This window comes from Ambystoma mexicanum, chromosome 2q (genome assembly GCF_040938575.1).
Source record: "Ambystoma mexicanum isolate Mex_15411 chromosome 2q, UKY_AmexF1_1, whole genome shotgun sequence".
Taxonomy (NCBI): domain Eukaryota; kingdom Metazoa; phylum Chordata; class Amphibia; order Caudata; family Ambystomatidae; genus Ambystoma; species Ambystoma mexicanum.
Window position 1 is genome coordinate 1,026,606,238 of NC_090924.1, and position 18,519 is coordinate 1,026,624,756.

Consider the following 18,519-nt stretch of genomic DNA (forward strand, 5'->3'; position numbering starts at 1 on the left):
TTCTTGTGAGGCAAGGTGGTAGGGGTTGGGGTGGCGGGGTAGAGGAGCTGGTGGTGAGGATGCTAAATGTGATGATATGGTGGTCAGACCATGGGGTAGGAGTGTTTCCAGTGATGATGAGTGGGCAGTTGTGCTGAGCAATCCAGTCGAGTGTTGTGCCCTGAGTGTGCGTTGGGCTAAAGATAGTGTTCTTATAGCCTAGTGTTGTTAGGGCTGAGTCAAAGGATTTGGCTGCTGGGTCCTTTTTATCCTGGAGGCCTAGGTTGACGTCCCCAAGGAGAATGTTTTTTGAGGTTGTCAGATAGAAGATGGATGAGGGAGGCTTGGAAGTCTTCTATTGGGCCAGGAGGGCGATAGACAATATGAGCGGTAATGGTACAGTTGGGGGAGAGGATAATTTTGACTTGGAGGTAGTCGTTGTTACTGTGTAGGGATTTTTCTACCTTTCTAATACTATAGCAGTCCTTAGCGATGATTGCGACACCTCCACCTTTAGAGGGGCGATCTTGTCTGGTGATGGAGTAGCCAGAAGGGAGTGCCAGGGAGAGCGCAGGGCCAGAGGCCTCGTGTAGCCAGGTTTCTGATATCATGAGCAGGTCAAGGTCATGGGTGGTTATGAGGTCGTGGATGTCTAGAGCGTGGGCGCTGATGGATCTAGCATTGATCATGGCGTATTTGAGGTGGGGTTCTGTGACGACTAGGGAGGAGTCTGTGGGAGGAGAGGGTGAGGTGATGGGCATGGTCGGTGTGGAGCTGGGGGCTCCAGTGGTGTTGTGGTGGGGGGCAGTAGAGGAATTGCATATCATACATTTAGCACTGGGGAGCGCAGTTTTAGAGGTGGTGGGCACAGGTGAGATCACATTTGGCACAATAGCATTCACAATGGGGGTAGAAGAATTGCATATCACACATTTTGCACTGGGGGGTGCAGTTTTAGAGGTGGTGGGCACAGGTGAGATCATATTTGGCACAATAGCATTCACAATGGGGGTAGAAGAATTGCATATCACACATTTTGCACTGGGGGGCGCAGTTTCAGTGGTGGTGGGCACAGGTGAGATCATATTTGGCACAATAGCAGTCACAATGGGGGTAGAAGAATTGCATATCACACATTTAGCACTGGGGGGCAGTTTCAGTGGTGGTGGGCACTGATGGGGAGAAATTGCGGGTAGAGGTTGTAAAATTAGGGGTGGGGTGGAGTGTATCATTTGCTACTGTATAGGGGGTAATTGAGAAGGCTTTAGGCTTTGTGGTTAACCGTCTGAGTATGGCCATGTAGGTGGGTGGGGTGGGTTGCGAGATACGGGAGCATAGCCGCGCATTGCGGATGTTAGTGGGAAGGGGATTGGAGCTGATGGTGGGCTCTATAGTGCGAGCACGTAGTCTGGAGCTCCTGGTGGCCAAGTCTTAGTGTAGGAGGAGGCAGTAGGCAAGCTCCTTACCTCTGTGACGTTGCATAGTATCGTGGCAAATGGCAGACGAGCAGCGAAGAGCTGCAAAGAGGAGTGCAGGCCTTGTCCTCTGGCCTTCTCCTCGCGGCTTCGCCTGGCGGTGAGCCCCGTCTCCCTTTATGGTGGGGGGGGGTGGAGCCGGCAGGGCGGGAAGCCGTATCAGGCTGCGGGCTGCGGGCGGGAAGCGGCATCGATTCGGCGGGAGATTCGAAAGATGCTTTTTTAAAAGCATTGTAGGCGGTGATCATGCCTTCCATGGTGGAGGCCTTTGCAATATGCGCGAGACGCGCTGGATCAGCTGGGGCTCCGAAATGAAGATTAAAGTCAGCAGACAGCTGATCGAGCACAGCTGATGGAGGCACTCGCAGCAGAGCTGCAAAGAGGAGTGCAGGCCTTGTCCTCTGGCCTTCTCCTCGCGGCTTCGCGATGCATGCTATGGCCCACCCTTGCAATGGTAAAAATGAAAGTACGAGTTCCAGCATGCAATTGGAAGCTAAAAGAAGGACTGGTTTGAAGTGTCATGTATGGAACTGAGAAATTTGGCAGGGAGGAATGTTTGGCCCTTGCGCCCGTGTCGGCTGCTGGGTGCTCATGGCCAGTGGAAGGTGGTTGCAGCAGATGGGGCGCCCAGCCCTCAGGCCCCATCTGGCTTCTAGGTGTTAGGAGCTAAGCCCTTGGTAGAAGTCTATGGTATCCGAGGGCAGGGGCAGCACCCCCAGCCAGGCGGTGTGCATTAGAGCTTTTTTATTTTTTATTTATTTTTATTATGCATTGGTTTATCACAAACCTTTCATAAAACAAAACGTTTCTAAATTCCTACATAATTTTTCCTTAAAATCTCATGAAATGTCCACTGTTTCCCGCTTAAACCCCCCCCCCCCATCTAACTCGAGATTACTCCACTTCCCCATCTGTCATTGTTTCATCTAGGGGTACCTCCCCCTCTGAACTCCCAGAGGAGTCCTGTTCCCATCGGCAGGCCTGGGTGGACCCAGACAGTGTGGCCACTAAGTGTCTCCAGGCCATCAGAGTTTCCGCTGTCTCATCCCCCCTCTGTTGACCGCTTTGTTCCATACCACCTTTTCTGCTTCTGCTCATTTCTGGAGATCGCGCCACCAAAGCTCTACCTTTGGTCTATTGTTTGCTTTCCAAACCATGGCAATTCTGCGTTTGGCAAGTATATAGGGCAGGTCCTTGAGTTTACTCACGTGTTTCTGTTTGTGCAGTCTAGAAAAACGCCCCCTACCATGCATGCCCACACAGATGCCACATCTAGTATGATCCCTTTCTCGGTCAAGTGGTGGGCTACTTCTTCCCAGAATATTCCAATTTCCAGGAAAGCCCAGAACATATGTATCATCCCTGCATTCACTTCCCCACATTTGGGACATGTTTGTATTGCTGCGTTATTGAATCAAGCAATCCTCTGGGGGGGGGTCATATATGCTCTATGAGTAATATAAAGCTGGATCTGTTGCAGCCACGCATTCCTGGACACTTTTGTGTGGTATCTCTGAACCCTCACCCACAACCCATCATTCATGGGTTCCTCAGCTTCCTCTTCTCAGTCCTGTCTCAGCTGGGTCACCTCCTTTCCCACTCTGGACATCAGCAGTTCATAGATTCGAGAGACCTCGTGCCCCCCCTCTGAGATATCATAAATTGTTTCTATGGCCGTGTCGGGTTTACCTTCCAGCACTATTTCTGACCATGTCTCTTTCACCCGCCGCACCAATCTGTTGTAAGTAATATACTGTACTGAGTGTAGACCAGTTTCTTCTACCAGTAAGTTAAATTCCATTACCTTCCCATCTTGCCATACATCTCCCAGCATTGCAATGCCCGTCGGTTCCCAATGCTTACGAATGATCTTCCTCAGTTGCTTGTCTGCTCCGGTCAATGCCACTAGTGGCACTTGCGGAACACAGGGTCGGCTTCTCCATGACCTGGCAAGCCTTGCGCCACATCTTCCATCCCAGTTCTAACATCATCGTGCACCCCTTTAGCTCTGGTTTTGGCAGCGATATCCATTCTTTAAAAAAAATGGAACACATTCAGACCTCAACAATCTAGTCTCCGGTGTTGAGTCTTCCGATAACCACTTAGCCACATATTGTAGTTGACTGGCCAAATAATACACCTCAAAGATGGGCAATTTTATGCCCCCTTGATCATACATGTTCTGCAGGTTCCACAGGGCTATTCTATTCCTGGTATTGTGCCATATGAACCCTCTACATATACTTTGAAGTTTAACAAAGAATCGCTTGGGTATCATGTAGGGTATATTCCCAAAAACATTTAACAACCTCAGCAATACAACCATCTTCAACAGTGCCATCCTCCCTACCATGGCCAAAGGGAGCTTAGCCCAGAATCTCATGCTACTCTCAATGTTTGCCACTGCCTTCTCTGTGTTATGTTTATATTCAGCCTCCACCATGTGATAGATATCAATCCCCAGGTATCTAAAGGTTCTAGTCTCCCAAAGTATTTGTAGTACTGGTAGATTTTCTCACGGGATCCCCTTATATCTTCCCAAGGGGAATATACATGACTTCTTAGGATTGACTGTAATGCCAGAGAGCAACGCAAATCGCTCCATTACTTCTAAGATATATTGCAGGTTTTCCTCCGGATACTTCAAGTATAACAGCATATTATCAGCATATATTGATATTAGATGTGGCCCTCCTTTCGTGTGGATCCCTACCTCCTATATTGTCGTCTTAGATATATCGCTAAGGGTTCCAGTGCGAGGGTAAACAGCATCGGGGACCAAGGGCATCCCTGTCTAGTGCCCCTCCTGAGTTGCCATCTCTCTGAAATTATTGCTCCCGTCTTGACTCTGGCTAGTGGCGTGCTGTACAGTAGTTTCACCCACTTCAGGTACCCGGGCCCTATTCCATATTCTTTTAGGGCTGCCATCAGCCAAGGCCATTTGACAGAATCAAAGGCCTTCACCTCATCTAATGAAATAATTGCAACTTCGTGCGAGTCCCTTTCTGTTTGCTCTATGATATGGTGGAGCCTTCTGAGATTGTCGGATATGCTTCTGTGCGGAACATATCTGGGCTGGTCAGGATGTATGAGTTTGTTAATAACCTGTCTCAGCCTATTTGTCAACACAGCCGTGAGTATCTTGCTGTCTTGGTTCAGCATGGATAGCGGTCTATACGACTTGCAGTCCATGCTCGGCTTGTTAGAGAAGCGGAATAATAATTGCCTCTCTCAGGGATTTCGGCAGCATCCCCATTTCTAACGCTTCCGTCTTATATGTTTTGTAGAACTCACTGGGGAGTCCGGCCGCTCATCAGGGACTTGCTCATCAGGGACTTGCTAGTAGGTAATAGCTTAATGACTGCTTCTAGTTCCTCCAATGTGATTGGGGCCTCTAGGTTCTCCCTCTCTTCAGTCTCCAATTTAGGTAAGCCAATATCCTCTAATGTTTCAACCATCTCACTCTATTCACTCAAGGAACCTACCATTCACGCCCTCTTGGGTATCAAGTATTTGTCCATTCGCCCCCTTTATAGCTCTGATCGTTGGTCTAGGTGTCTCATTTTTATACAACCATGCTAGCAACCTCCCCGACTTGTCCCCACCAGCATGCTGCCTCTCAATATATTTCTTGTAGTTCAAGTTGCATAATGTCTCCCAGTGCCCTCCACACTCTTGTTGCAATTGACTTATGGTTTCGGCATCCTCAAGGGAGTTCTCTCCTCTACGCATAATTTCCTCTAATTTCGCCTCTGCCTTTTGCAACTCCTGCGTTATACCTCCTTGCAGCTTTTTGGATTTAGATATAGCGACTCCCCTCACCACCACCTGAAATGCCTCCCATAGAGTGCCATCCGATTCTACGCTTCCTATGTTATTTTCAAAGTATTCTAGAATTTATCTTAGATCCTTCCTAAACACTGCATCTTTCAATGATTCGGTTCTAAGTTGCCACGTTGGGATCTTAGCTATAGGAGGCAAGTATTGACATTTTAAGATCAGTGGCGAGTGGTCTGAGAAGACCCTCGCTTTGTATTCAGACCGCACTAGCTCCCCCGTCAGCTCCGGAGTAGCAAACACATAGTCTAGCCGTGTATACAAGTTTTGTGGGGCTGAGTAATGAGAATAATGTCTTTCATGTGGGTGGTGTAGCCTCCATATATCTTCCAGAGGAAAGTCTCCCAACAGGGTCCTCCAAGGTTCTGGCTGCAGGGGTAGGTTTATCTAACTTCTTGTCTGATCTATCCACCCTGGGGGCCAGCGTGCAATAAGTCTCCTCCCCATATAACTGCACCCACATGGTACGGGCTAACTTTACTATATAAGGTCTTGAAATAGGCCACAGTATCTTGGTTCGGGGCATATCTGTTAATGATACACAACTCTCTATTTTCTATCAATCCCTGTATCGCCACCATCCTCCCATCTGATTCCACGGTGGACTGTAATAACTGAAAGGGGACATGTGGTGCTATTCACGTAATTACCCCTCTGGCGTATGCCGAAAATGTTGCCCCTATGGTGGCCCCTTCCATTTCTTCCTTATCACGTCCTGTTTTTCTTTCGTGAGGTGTGTTTCTTGTAGTAAGGCGATATCTATTTTCTGCCTCCTTAGATACATTAATGATCTTATTCCTCTTCAAATAACCATTGAGCCCCCTGACATTCCAGGTTGCTATCTTTCTTAAGATCTCCCATCTCTCATTCATACCCAGTCCCGCCTCTATCCTCCCTTGTCTTCCGCACCATGCGCAGTAGCGCGTGGGTGTAAGCTCGTTTTCCAACTAATTCCACTGCAAACCCCCCATCTCTCCTCCCACCCCCACCCTTCTCATCCCCAACTGTTGCCCGACTCCATCCCCGGATCTTAGGCCCCCCGTGCAACGTTCCCAACTTCCCCAACTCCCTTTCCCACCCCGCCCACCCCACTGAACCCCAACAATTGCCCAGCTCCAAAACTGAATCTCAGGCATCCCTGTTTCTCCCTCCTTTCTCAGCCTCGGGCCGCTACTCAGAGCGCTACAGGTGGATACCGTACTACCAGTGTCCCAACTAACTAACCGACTGGGGGTAAGAACGATTCCTGTGCAACTCCTGCATATTTGTTAATAGTCCTAGGCCTTGTGGCTTACCTTATTATTAGTCCGATTGTCTCTATCACAAGCTTATGCAACGGTATTACCCAAATTGTTCGTTTTCAATTGTTCGAATGAACAATTGACCGAATTTAAAGGGTCACAATTGACCTTTTCACAATTGACCGCATATATATATATATATATATATATATATATATATATATATATATATATATATATATATATATATATATATGGGTTTTGGGGGGGGTTTCCCCCCACATATATGTTACAATTTACCTTCACAATTCGGTCAATTGTGAAAAGGTCAATTGTAATTCGAACAGTTGTAAAACGAACAATTCGTATACAACCTATGCAACACCTCCCATCCCTTCATTGTCATACATCAATTGTCCCCACTGCGCATCACTGATCACTTTCCTCGCCTTCACGATCTCGCTCCACCGCCGGCATATTATGGGAATCAAACCAGTTGTCTACTTCTTCTGGGTCTCAAAAAACCAGGCTTGATCTTTGTGCAGCACCTTCATCTTGGTGGGGTACAATAGCATGAACTTGAGTTGGGCCGCATGCAATCTCCTTTTTACCACTCTGTAGGCCATTCTTTGCTTTTTTACTAGAAGGTGTAGTGTGGATAGGCCGTGACTGACACCGATGCTCTGTTGATAGTGCCACCTTTCCAGAAATATTCCAGTATCTTCTCCCTGTCCTTATAGTTCAGTATTTTGGCTATTATTGGTCTTGGCGGGGCTCCTGGTTGTGGTCGCCGCATCAGTGTCCTGTGCGCTCTCTCCACCGTGAATCCTTGGGAGAGCGTACCTGCTCTAATTTCCTGTAGTAGCATATCCTCTATGTAATTTGTCGGGTCCCGTCCTTCTTCTCCTTCGGGTAGCCCGATAATCCAAACATTGTTCCGCCGGGCCTGGCCTTCTGCCTCCTCCGCCCTGTTCTTTAGGTTCTGAACTTGTTGCTTCAGGTGCGAGATCTCTGTGGTGTTGTCCTTACAGCTGCTGGTGTTAGCCTGCACCTCTTTTTCCAGCGCCCCTGTGCGTTCTGACAATGCTTTGACGTCTTGCCGCAGTAGGTTCATGTCTCTCTGCATGGCATCTATTTTAAATTCCAAGGACGTTTTCAGTTCTGCTATGGCCGCCAATATTTGTTTGTCCATTCTGTCTGGTGTGGCTCCGTCTGGCGGCTCTTATGATTGCACCTTCACCCCCTCCATTGCCTGCGTAGGTCTGGCGTATGTGTCCAGTGACGTGTGCTTTGCTTTGTCTTTATTCGCTTTGGTCGACATCGTTCATGTCCTGTCCCTCAGGTTCTTTAGTGATTCTGGCATCCAGTGCGGCTCATGCACTTTTGCCGTGCCCAGTGGAGAGTAAATTCTTGAAATGTCCTTGTGCAGGGTCCTGTCTTTACGTCCGCTTTTCGTGTCCTACTTACTGTGCCAACATCAACATTCCTGTCGCTGCAATCCACTCGAGACCTTTAGTTAGCGGCTGGTCCTTATGATCTTGATGGGCCGCACTACTTTTTGTTTGGCTTCCCGTTCCACTTCTCATTGTGGTTCCTTGCGTGTCTCAGCTCAGTCAATTGGCCGTCTGTTTCCCCCACTTATGCTGTTGTCTCTGCCACTTTCATGGCGTGGTCCCAACCTGCCTTGGGTGTCACATGCCGGTACAGCTCCTGAATGGGTCAATAGCAGCTTGCCTCGCTCCTTTCTCCGAACTCATTTATCCGCCTTTAAACTGTTCCTTAGTGCAGTCAAGCACTGCTGTAATTTTCTGATCTAGCAGGGGGCTTGCTGGATATCAGTCAATCCGGCAGCTACAGTTTCATGGCCCAGTTACAGCATGCGTTCCGTGTTTTCTACTTTGCCACGGATCCTAGTGCTAGTTATTTTGCCTGGCATCTATTGCGACTTGGGCTGGGCAGTCCTATTCAATAATGTGCCACTTTGACTACCTGATCGTCCAGCTTGGTGCTCCCTTCCACCCGCTCTGTGCCTGCTCTCTGACAGCCTTGTGCAGCAGCCCCGTGCTGTGTATTCCTTACTGCAATGTCATTACGTGTGCCCAACCGATCAGCCCATAATGCATTTATTCAGTCTTTTGGCGTCCATATGCCTGCAGTCCCATCCTCGAATACGGTGTCAGTTTAGAGGCTGGGACAATCTCGCCTCACTCTTGCTTGAAATTGTATCCCTCTGCTGTGTTGGGTACCTTCATCCGCTTTGTCCTAAGAGATGAGCCTGCGGGGCTGTGTAATCTGTTCTGTGAAAGGGAGCTGCCAATGCCAGTTACGTTGTCCTGTGGAATTGCAAGTTAGTTTCATGCGCATGTGTCACACTCGCTGTTAGGCAGAAACCTGTGCAGATCCCTCTGGGACCACTGCAAAAGATTTAGGACTACAGGTGTTTGGCAGTAAACCCACTTGGTAGCAGTAGGTACCACACAGATTCACTTGGTAGCTGTGGCTGAGCAGTCAGACCTCCCTCAAGAAGAGTTAGGCAGTATGCACAGTATTCACAATAGGTCAAAAGAACACAGTAGAACAAGTAAACACTGACCAGAGCTTGGTGTAAAAGAGATATAGTTATTTATTTAAAACCACATCTAGAAAAACACACAGGCACTAATAGTAAGCAATTCAAAAACACGGTCACTAAAAGGTATACACTCCCTTAAAAGAATATTAGACAATTCTTTAGTAAAGCCCCACTTATTTCCAGACAGCGGTGAGCGCTTAACGCAGATGGCACTCTAATAATTCGTTTTAACAGGGAGAGAAAAGCAGAGTATAAACTGAAACAGATCCCAACACTTTTTTAAGAACACAACAAGAGAGGAAGGCAAAGTAAAACCGTGAGTTTAGAGTTCAGTAGGCCGGATCCACTTTAAGAGGATCAAAACGAAATGTGTCCAAGGTCACACGGTTGCAGTGCACAAGAGTCTTGCAAAGGTTCAAAAAGAGTTGGACCAAAAGAAAGGGACCAGTTAGAGGGTCAAGGCGGCCAGCCCAGTCCAGAAGGTTAAGGGGTTATTATTACCTTGTAGCAAACTGTAGAAAGGGAGGCCTGGCGGACACGGTACCTTAAAGTGGTGAGAATACTCCAGCGGGGGCAGTTGTTCCTGGCAGCGGATGCAAGTCGGTGCTTCATCCGGGGGAAGAGGGGATCTCGTCGGGGAGGAAGACAGGAGTCCGTTGCACTGCCAGGGAAGAAACCAGCCGCGGAGTTCTCAGGTAAAAGGAGCGGTCCTTTTATTTGCGGTCCAGTGGTAAGTGGCTATCCGGTTGCCGGGGTGCTTGGCACGGACAATTCGACCACAAGACGGCCTGGGATGCGAAGAGAAGAAAGTAAACTGGTTGTGCTGACCAGTCAGGGGGAAGAAGCCTCTCCAGCCGGGAGATCTTCTCTGTCGTCGGGAAGTGGTGAGTCGGTTCCGCAGGGCTCCACAGGAGGTGTTGTCGTGGTAGGTCGGCTCAGCTTCTCCCTCATCGGATTCTCAGGTCCTGTGGCGACTTATGAAGTTCCAGTCCCCAAAGCCCTGCTTTTATGCAGCACACCCCCATTCACTCAGCCTAGCTGTCAATCAAACATGCTAAGTGGTGAGCCGGCCGGCTCACCACTTGGGCCAATCACACAAGAGTGCGACTTGAGTTACCAAGGTAACTCAGTCCAGGGTGCCTAAACCCCCCTCCCACATCCCCTGTGGTACCCAGACAGAGTGGCACCACTTTTGGAGGCTTCTGTGAAGAAGCCAGACAAAAAGTGAAACAAAGGGCTCGACTTGGGTTGGAGTCACAGAAGAGAACACAAACGCCATTTTAGAATCGAGTCCTGGCAAAAAATACCAACCGGCGAATTAATATTAAATAAATAAACAGGCGGTATGTTCGAGGCTATGAGAATTAAATAATTAGAGTTGGTAGCCTCGAAGATTGGGAAAATCCCATAGGGATATAGGGATATATTTGCGGTCGAATATAGAAAATAGTATCCACTGCCACCAGCCAAAACTCGATCAGGGGGGGCGGAGACGTGCCCCCTTGACTAACAGACCCCGGGGCAATCGAATTGTCTCTACCAGTACGTCCACAATACGATGGTTTGTACTGGTTTCTGTTAATAATTTGGGACTTTTAAAGCCAATGGTGACTTTACATGCCCTGGGAGACAGTAGTCAGTCCCAGGGTATGGAGTCTATGGTGGGGTGTCACTATGACACCCCTGTGTTACTGCACGGAGGGTGCTGTGTAACACACATATTAAAAACACATGAGACCCTATGGAGTAAAGGACCCCATAACCCATAAAACACATTAACAGTCAAAGGAACACCATAAATCACGTCCAAGCGTGGGAGAAAAAGAGTATCACTCTTGGCAGGAGAAAAAAACAAACTCCAGAATTCCAACAAAGCTGCTGGGGGACTCACTAGGTTAGGAAATTCAGCCTAAAGAGAGAATTCTCCCTAACACTCGCAATCTCGCCGATCTGGGGCCCCTACAGTCTTCTTCCTGTGCAATGGGAGCAGCTTTGTCTTTCTGCCGGTGCGCAGGCCGCTCTTAGTTGTACAGGGCAGACCACAGTGGAACCTGCAGTCCCTTATGTAATGTTGGTCCTCTGAGCACAGCCGGAACGCAATGGAAGCAGTTCACTTGTGTTGCACTGTTCCGTTCCCACTTAGTTATCAGAATCCTCCTGACTGCATGTTCCCAATAGTGCAAACGGCACTCCTCACGGCAGGGCTGACCACACTGGAGGCTGTAGTGTGTTATGAGCACTGGTCTCGCTTTCCAGGGCGGACTGCACTGGAAGCTGCGTCCTTGTCTATGTAGCGACTTTCTACATGGCTGTCGAGCCCCCCCCGTGTTTCCTTAGATCATTAAAATGTTTTCAGAACGGCAAACATCATTGACACATTTTCCCCAATTAAAAACCTATTCCACTATTCTTCCACATTTTATTATAAGGTGTTTTAGTGACTCAATTATCCCCTGCACCTTGCAATATCTACATGCAGGGCCCATTTCATCCGATAGCATCCTATTATTTAATACCTTCTTTGTTGGCAGGATATTTAGTCTGAGCCTCATGAATAAATCCCAATACTTTGTTCTAGGGAATTTAGAGAGGTAGCCTGGCGCTTGATAAGAATATCTGCTATCAAGCTCCAGCATAAGAGCCCTTTTGTATGTTATTCTTTTGGCTTGTATCCCAATCCAGTCCAATCTCAATCTGTTTTTTTACTTTCTCAGGATTTCTCAACAAGATATCCCAGGTTGTGTCTAGGTTGCTCAATTCATTTGAGCAATCTTGTTTCCAGCCATCAAGAGCACAGTCTCTACCAATCCAATCTCTATTCTTCAATATTTCCCAGGGGCCGAGCCTGTCTGGCTTAGTGCATTTTCAGTATCGGGCTAGTGTTTTCCATCGTATAATCGACCCGATGGATTGCAGTCCAAGTTCATATCTGATGAAAGAAATCGGGACACAGTTAGGAAGCCTGAGCACTTTTCTCCAGAATGTGCCTTCCATCCTCTCCCATAATCTCGCTGGGAGGGACGTCACTACCCCTGACCCATATATGAGGGTGGGGATCACATTATGCTTATAGAAGGTGATAGTTGGTGTAACTAGGTACCTCCCATATCTATTATGGAAGATTTGTGCCTGTAAAGTCAAACATTTACCTTTAGATTGTATTGCCTCCATCCATTGTTTTTCAACAGAGCTTGAATTAATAACTGTTTCCAGATATGAAATTGAATCTACCCAGTCTAGCTTTTCAGAGCCCATGCACCAACTAAATTTAGGTCTTTTATTCCCCTGCCAACCAGCTAATGTCATTATCTTGTTTTTTTTACATTTATCTTGAGGGCGTTTTTCCTCTAGGAATATCATTAGCTGGTTCAGACGACATTGCAGACCAATCAGTGTTTGGTCAATTAAAACCAAATCATCTGCATACATTATCCATGTGAGGTCTTCGCCTCGTATTACAAAAAGGTAGCAGACGCCCCTCTCTAGAAAGAACAAGGCATGATAACCTGTTTTGTGGTTTTTTCCCACTTTGAGAGTCTGCAGCCATCGCTTTTAGCTCACTGTACCTTGCCCTTCCCTGGGACTCCTGCCTGGGCCTCAGATGCCAGCCTTACCCTGCGCTCAGGCCCGTTGGGCACCATCTGCGGGGAAAGAGGTGGGGGAATTTGACTCAGCGCCTTCCAGGGGGCACTGGTCCGGGTGCGAAGGAGGCATGCGCCACACAGCCGCACCTCAGGAATACCCTCCCCATTGACTATGAAGTCAGCCAGGTCAGCCAACTGGTCTGACTGCACAAGCCAGATGGCTGGTTGGGCTCAGCCGAAGGATCAGATGGCCGGAACGGTCCTCCCCGACCAGATTGCCAGGTGGTTATGAGGTCATGCTTTCCTTAAGGCCACCGTCTAGGGTCTGAGGCTTAACCTGCCACCTCTTCACCCTTATGCCAGGGCTTAACTGCTATGTCTGCATCCTGGGGCCAGTGCTTAAGCCACCATCTGCAACCAAGGCCGACTAGCTGGGCTCTGCCACAGTGCCGCCGGCTGGGCTAAGTTAATATTGGCCGCACTCGAAACATGAAGTGAGCGGGTCTACACACTGGGTCACAGGCCGGCTATCTTTGGCCAACTGAGGTTCCACAGCGCTGCAGTATCATTACGGTTTAGGGGTAGCTTCACCACATTAGCTCCTCAGCCAAGCACATACACCATATGTCTTAACCTGTGGTTCCTCTCATACTAATTATTATTGCAACACCACATTATCAGTAGGGTAATGACAACGGTCTAAACCCAGTTCACGTTCCCTGTTAGTGGGTGGACAGTCCAATGCTTGGTGAATTCTGCTTCATAATGATGGGAAGAGCGGACATTGAAGGATCAAAAAGCGACATTGCTTTGAAGTCTTGGCCACCACAAGCCAGTTATCTCTGTGGTAACTTTTCTTACACCCCCTTCTTGAAACCCAAAAAGTCAGAAGGATCGCAAGACCCCGCTTTCACATTCTGTATTCATACTGAAAATCGAGATCAGGCGAGCTTCTGCCCTTCTGCTCTCCGGGAGGTTTATGTCCTCCCTGAGCTTGCCTTAAGGACACCATCATTATCATTTGACAGGTGTGCCGCCCCAGTCAAACCTCCCACCTGCCACAATCCCCCGAGTGCGTCTTGTTCGACAGGTGTTGGGTGCTTGCAGCCAGAAGCAAGAGCCCCACTGGGCTCGCCCTACGCCTCACCATGTAAGTGAAAACATTGAGCAGTGGTACTTCGGTGGTGGGCCGAGGGCCTCCCACTTATCCTAACCCTCTCATGTCTCTTCATAATGGCAGACTAAAATCAAGCTCTGCTGGGTCTTCTTTCCCGGATGATTGTGCAAAGCTCGTTCGTTGGCTGTGGTTTCGCCAGACAGTAGGTAGGGACAGTGGGAATCTCATGCATTCATTCATGTGCATTACTAATTAGATGATGGGGTATTTGGATATTTTCGTACCACCAGAGTGGCTCATTCCGGATTAATGGCTGCCTGTCAGCAGACATTTTTATAGTTTTTTTTATTAAGCTGAGGGCATAATCATGCACAAAACCAAAGCATACTATAGGCATACCTGGTGCAGTACATACAACAACAGATGAACATATATATAACAATAAATCACAACCATCGGGATAATAGATCAGTCTGATTCCGGATCCCTCAACAGAATACATTTAGGAGTCAGTCTCAAAAGAGCATGGCCTACAGGTGTGGCATCCTAGAGTGCTCCATCCGATTCATGAATGTTGCCAGTCTTCTCTTGATAGGAAGGTCATCTCTGGGTAGTCATTTGTCATAAGGAACTCTGTTGATCTCTTCATGCTTCCATCCTGAGATCTTGATGCCTTGCGGATCACCAATGAGACTGGATGGCTGAGCGTGTCTTGTAAGTGATTTACAGTACCCATCTTCCTTCTTCTCAGCTCCCTCTCGATCTTAGTCTGTCAAAACCGATTCAGGGTTTAGTTTTGTAAAAGGAAGCAACACCAACTTCCTAACAAGGTTTTGTTGAACCAGAAAATACTGCATCTGGAATTGGCTGGTTTCGATTCACTGTTTCTCTTAGCACACCTGGCTACCAGACTATGTTCAGCATAGGTGGAGATATTATACCATTTTTGCCTGTCCCCAAACAGACCCCTCCTATACAGGACTCATCCAACAGGGATTTAAGAGAGTCGTAGGTACTCCCACTGTTTACCCGCGCTTCATTGAATGTCTTCACTTTGACATTCAGAGCACTGGGAAGAAATCACATTGTTTCAACACCCATAGCGGGCCCTCGCAATGCTTTGTGTTTTATTAAACAGTCTGATTCCCCTGTTCGACCTCAGTTCCAAGTCAGCTGCTAGGCGATGGCCGCAGCTGAATGCCTGCCCCAAACCCTGCAGGGGAATCAAGAGAGGCGGCCACCGCAGCTGGGACAATCCACAGGAAGGGCCCGGCTTGCATCCAGAGTCAGCACAATGCCGGAGGTGGGGAGGATGCCTCATCCAGCCGCCATGCGTGCCTAGCCCGCTTTGTGCCCAACCCAGCCCTTAGAGCCAATCCTTATCCCGAAGTTATAGATCTGACGTGCCGACTTCCCTTAACTATATTGTTCTAACATGCCAGAGACTGTTCACCTTGGAGTCTGCTGCAGGTATGGGAATGGCCCAGCGCTGGATTTACACCATCTCTTCTGTATTTTCAAGGACCAGCTAGAGCTCACCGGATGTTGCCGGTGTATGGGCTGGAGTGGGGTGTTTGTAATACTACCCACTATATGGTTGCCGTAGAGGCACAGAGGCACACCAGCCAAGGCTCTCAATTGGTAAACGTGGGCGAGCAGCCAAGGCTGAGACTTAAGGGAGGTGATACAGGCTGATTCTTAGGTAAAGTGAATCCCCAAACCCCTAACAAAGAATGTCTACACACTGTTATTTGCTAACCCAGTTCTTTTATTTTAGGGACAAAAGTTATCTTGATAAATACAAATAAATAAGACTCACTATGTACTCAGAAATCTAATCAAATATATACGGTTCTATGTGTTACCACAGTTACCCTTAGATTCAGTTATAATGCACCAACTGCCGACCGTTTTTATTAAAAAGCATTACAATTATTAGGCAATGTTTAACCTCTTAGACATTGATGTAGAAATGCAGTTAATATTTTAGAACGTTAGCAGAATGCTTTTGTTTGTGTAAAAATGCAATACTGTCTATACTTCAATACTGTCTGAGGATCCCCCCACCTGGGCTGCTGGTAGAAAAGGTTAGTTGTACTTTACTTTGTATATTACAGCCCAGTCCTTATCAGTAATTGTCTGCTTTTGTTTCTACATATCCCTCCACCGTAAAGTACCTGGGAAGCCACAGGAGACCATGAGCCAAGATTAATCTGGTACCCTTGGTTGAACACTGCAGATGGAAGATGCTCTTCCTTCTCACAGCACCTTCGGTATCTTGGGAGGCGAAGTGGTAGAGTTTCTTGGCCTTACTCAAAATGCCCCTTGAGGATTTGACCCCCCCTCTGGAAGGAGGAGTCACTGGGACGTCACTGTCGATCAGAAGGAAATCCAGCAGTGTTGGAAAGGTGGCAATGAAGGTCTGTCGAGCTCGTCTCCTTGGTCAGGTTGTTACACCAGCTGTGGATGTCCCACGAAGATGAAACTTGCTTTGGACTTCAACAAGGCTTGGGAGGTGCATGTAAATTCTTTGATTTCCATGGATGACCTTCGGTGACGGCTGGTGCAGTGGCAGAAGTAGGTGTCGGATTTCTTCAGTACAAGGTTTGTCACTGTTCGGTCCTTCGGTGCTAAAGCCACAGCACAGATGTCAGAATGGCTTCTGGAAAGTCGGACCTGAGCACTGGAGTGCTCTGCAGACCTCCACCAAGTCTGAACCCTCAGAACTTGATCCTCATTTCGGAATGGCGGCAAACCCACCGGCAGGCACTTCTCTGCAGGCGGCGACTCTGGACTACCTCAGCTGAGGAAAAGTGGACAGGTATCGTGGTTGCAGTGCCCCTTGAAGATTTCTTCAGTTGGTTGGAACTTGTCAAGCCCTAGGCATCGGGCAGCACTATGCCATGGTACCTCCTCTTGTGGTCAATGTACAGCAGTCTGGCTGTCAAGCGGTCACAAACAGCCTCCGGACCATGGACAATGCTGTTGGACCTCTGGGCTCAAGATGTCCAGACAGTCCTCTTCAGGACCCATGAAGATACCTCTGCAGGATGGCAGGCACACAGGACTGGCTTCCAGGACACTTCTGGTGAAGAACAGCAGTTGCACGATGTCCCCTCGTAATACGGAAAGAGATCACCTCTCCTGGTTCTCTATGGTTCAGTCCTCTATGGTACATGCTTCCAAGCTACAGACTTTCAGTTTCAACTTGCAGCTTCTGACACTTAGGTAAGTGAGGGGTCCCTTCAATGCAAAAAGGTCCCCCATTCGCCCAGCTGAGCTAGGCTCAGTCAATCACACTCTAGTGCATTCATCAGGTAGCATCCAATCAGACTCATAGGCATTCAGGCCATTCACTGAAAACCAGACATTCAAAACAGTGAATGAATATTGGAGGCAACTCCCAGCCTTTCAGAGCACAGACTGCATTCATTCCAGGTTCAGTCAGGGCTGGCTCAGGCAGACCACATGCATTGTGACACACAACCACAACCAGACACCCATATCACAGAATGTGATTGGTCTCCTTTCTCCATTCAAACAGGTCAGACTCCTATAGTGTACCAACAGCAAGCAGTCCCTGGGAAGTCTCCAGCTAGTCTGGCATGGGCAGCCCCCACATCCATATATGATCCTTCCACCCAACAGCCATTCAGAGGAAGGGAACAGAGCCAGGGCTTATCAGGACTTTGAGAAACAAGGGGTAAAGGCAAAATAAACCAAGAGGCTACAGTGGCCATTGTGCGTTTGTTCAGGAATCCATTGATTCTCATGGCAGGGCTTGGGGGTCCCAAAAATGGAAGACCGAGCCACTGTCAAGTCTGTATGTAGCTGCCAACAACCCATGCCCTGCTCTATGGGCAACACTGAGGTACCTGAAAAAACACACTTGGAGTAAAAGGGTGCACCCCTATCCAGGGGTGCCATGGGGGTCTCCCATGGGTACTGCCACTAAAAGGAAAAGATGAAGAGCTACACTGCCAGGGGGCCAAACTGGACTCCTGTGCAGAAAACATACAGGAATCGAATGCAGGGAAGTGGTGAGACAAGGACGAGCAGGCCCTATCCCTTTGAAAGAATATCCACCATCATCGCCAGAATCACAACACTTTGCAAAATCTCAGGCCCCTCTCTTGGTGCGAACCCATTCCTCCCGCCGTCTTCACTCGTATAATTTGTGTTACCGCTCTGGATGCCGCAATGGTGTCCATGTCCCCCACTCCAGGTTCTTAGATCTTAACCCGACTCCCTTTTGATCAGCTGCAGGCAACAACGGCCATCACCCATCTCTTCCAAACAGCGTTTGCCCATCTCTCAGGAGCAACTGACCCATGTTCTCCATTTCAGCTTTCAAAGACCATAAAACTGGGGTTTCCGAGCACCAGCTATCCTGATGGAAACTTCGGAAGGAACCAACTACTAGATGGTTCTATTGGTGTTTCTCCCCCAATACCCTGTTAGATTGACCGATTTGCACGTCAGGACCCGTACAGACCTGCACCAGAGTTTCCTGTAGCTTCGCCTTTTACAGGCATAGTTCACCATCTTTCAGGTCCTATCAAACATGCTCATGCTCAACCACCTCAACAGAGCGGGTGAGATGGGCCAGTTGTGCGCCCACTGCAACGGGCTCCCAGCTCAGCCGGCGCACACCGGTTCTTACCTTTTTTGCACCAGTGTTTAATTCGGCCCTCCAACTCGCACATGTGTTAGA

At 48.3% G+C, this 18,519-nt stretch overlaps 1 protein-coding gene across 1 annotated transcript in view; it reads left to right on the forward strand.

Moving 5' to 3' along the window:
• CFAP69 (cilia and flagella associated protein 69) overlaps nucleotides 1–18,519 on the forward strand; it is a 1,486,345-nt gene that overhangs the window by 630,197 nt on the left and 837,629 nt on the right. The gene's annotated exons all lie outside the window — the stretch shown is intronic.